General features: G+C 35.0%; 3 protein-coding genes across 3 annotated transcripts in view; all 3 read right to left on the bottom strand.

The window, feature by feature from the left end:
* Positions 1–1544, bottom strand: part of LOC138050902 (protein NLRC3-like) — a 20545-nt gene extending 19001 nt beyond the window's left edge. The window contains exons 1-2 of the mRNA XM_068897156.1: positions 1382–1544; positions 272–358 (exon numbers count right to left, since the gene is read on the bottom strand). The gene's annotated coding sequence lies outside the window, so the exon portion shown is untranslated. The remainder of the gene's footprint in view (positions 1–271; positions 359–1381) is intronic.
* LOC138050903 (uncharacterized) overlaps positions 1–2500 on the bottom strand; it is a 261256-nt gene that overhangs the window by 141258 nt on the left and 117498 nt on the right. The gene's annotated exons all lie outside the window — the stretch shown is intronic.
* The window catches only part of LOC138051585 (protein NLRC3-like), a 94179-nt gene that overhangs the window by 85570 nt on the left and 6109 nt on the right, over positions 1–2500 (bottom strand). The gene's annotated exons all lie outside the window — the stretch shown is intronic.

Raw genomic sequence — 2500 nt, 5'->3', positions numbered from 1 at the left:
GCAGCTGCTAATTATGCAGTTTTATGCAAAAACAGCATTGTGAGGGGAGAATGAACCGCAAAAGATTCAGATCTGTATAGTCCAGTACTGTTCCAACAAATTTTGTCACAGACTGTAGCTACATAATATTGTATAAATGAAAACCGAATTAAAGCTTTGAGGGAAATTTGAGATATTGACTTATTTGATAACGTTTGAAGTTTCAAATGTGGTCAAACTATAGATGTTAAATTGAAGTGCTTTGCAATGTGCATTTTAACTAGTTCATTACCTAAATTTCTGGTTGTTGCTGTAACATGACCAAGAAAATTTGATGTTGAAGAATCTTTCTCCTACAAAACAGGTGACTGCAAGAGGTCTGCAAGAGACAAGAACAATGAGAAAATGGATTAAGAACTCATGTTTTTATCATAATAATATTATAAAATAAAAGATATATATGAAATACATCATATATTGCACTGCGGGTATGAAATCAAATGAAACCATGTTGTCTCGCAGTGATGTCAGCGCAAATTTCTATTGCGTCGAGAAGCCTGAAAAATTTTCAGGACTTGAACCCGCGACCTCGCGATACCGGTGCGATGCTCTAACCAACTGAGCTATGAAGCCACTGACGTTGGGAGCTGGTCACTTCTGAATTCACAACTTCCGTGATAAGTAATTATGAGTGAAAGATATATATGAAATACATCATATATTGCACTGCGGGTATGAAATCAAATGAAATCATGCGAGACAACATGCGAGACAACATGGTTTCATTTGATATTATAAAGTAGTTTGATTACAATAATTCAATAATGGCCTTAAGTGAATTTCTTGCTGTGAGCCAGTCAGTAAAATTAAAGTTAGACAAAAATGAGATAGTTCTAATTCCAGAACAGAGCACCAGTGCTGGAAATAATTTTTCTTTATTCAGAGGACATAATGTCCTTTCAAATCTTCCTTTTGGTCGGACATTTGACAAATTGGACCGGACATAATTTATTGACTGACAATTAACACCTTGAAGAAGACTCAAGATGTGCTGGTGACATGTTCGGTCATCGCGTCTGATCATAATGTGAAATTAGCCGGACATTTTCAAAATTTGGTCGGACAATGTCCGATGACCGACTGTTATTTCCAGCACTGGAGCAATGTCTCATAATTACGAAGTTACAGTATTATCATGGTGGGTGACAAAAATATTTATGAAGATGTTTCAAAATTATCTGAAACTATGGGCATTTTGTTTTTCCAAGCCTAGTTTCCATATCTTTTAAAATATTATTTCTGATATTTGTGGGTATTGCGTTATAATTAATTACAGTAAATTTCATTTGGAAGCACACCACATGTGTAGGATTACAAAGTCTTACATGCTCATTGTACATACCTGCAATAACTTGATCTTTAATAATCTTACTCAGAAGAGTCTGGAAATCACATCTTTGGTTAAAACGTTTCCTCCTTTCGAGAAAACAAAATTGAAAATAAGCAGATAGAGAATCACTACCGCAGGGACCAGAAATATAGCATCCACCTTTAAGATGTCATGGTCAATTTATTAATATGTAAGTTGCAAAATTCTTAAATTCAAAATTTTGCTTTCAAAAATAAGTGAGTGTTACTTCTACTGAAAGCCATCAAGAGCAAAATATACATGTTGTATAGTTCAATAAAATTTAAGAAAGGCCGCGTACACATACTTCACAAAGTATTTATCTGCTTTGATAGAAGAATGAAATTTTGGATTTTACATAACAAATGGTTTGCATCCAGTTTTGCAAGAAAAAAATAATCATGTTATGGTGAAATTTTCATTTCAATTTTTAAAAAAAACTTCTTAGTAACTGACACATAACTATTAAAACACAAGTCAGTCTGCTCGGGATTAAGCACAATTGTTTTAACAACCTATGATATTGCTTTACACATGTCTAGCCGAGGGTAGGGTAGTTTCATCAAAGATTAAATCTACAATTATGATGGACAACGAGTTGAGGCAAATTCCCTGTTTTTTATGCTTGTGGACCTAACCCTAAACCTCCTATCCCTACCCCACCCCAGCAAATGGGTAAAATATTTACCTCAGCCAACAAAAGATCAAAATCCCTCTTTGTTATGGAAAAGGAAGTTATATGATTCTGTCTGAGATTCTAGCCTCACCGGAAAGACCCTATTCACAATCTTCCACCTTTTTAGTTATGGAAACCAACAGAACTTGTTCCAAATGGACCTACTTTTTTAATAATCTTAATGCCCATAGGCCACTTCGGAAAATACCATAATACTCTTTGTTTGTTCCCCCAAATTTTGCATAAGCATGGTTTTTGTTTTCTCTTGCATACCTGCCAACTCTCCCGGTTTTCCCGGGAGTCTCCAAGTTTTTCATCAAATCTCCCGGTTAAGCCACCAAATCTCCCGGGAACTACCTACCCTGGCTTTTTTCCTTTTTTTTTTTCACTAATTTCGTTATTTTCGCGATTTCAAAAAAGAAAATAAAGCAAGAAGT

This window comes from Montipora capricornis, chromosome 6 (genome assembly GCF_036669925.1).
Source record: "Montipora capricornis isolate CH-2021 chromosome 6, ASM3666992v2, whole genome shotgun sequence".
Taxonomy (NCBI): domain Eukaryota; kingdom Metazoa; phylum Cnidaria; class Anthozoa; order Scleractinia; family Acroporidae; genus Montipora; species Montipora capricornis.
The sequence above is the reverse complement of the archived record's forward strand: the minus strand, read 5'-3'. Positions and strand labels throughout refer to the sequence as shown.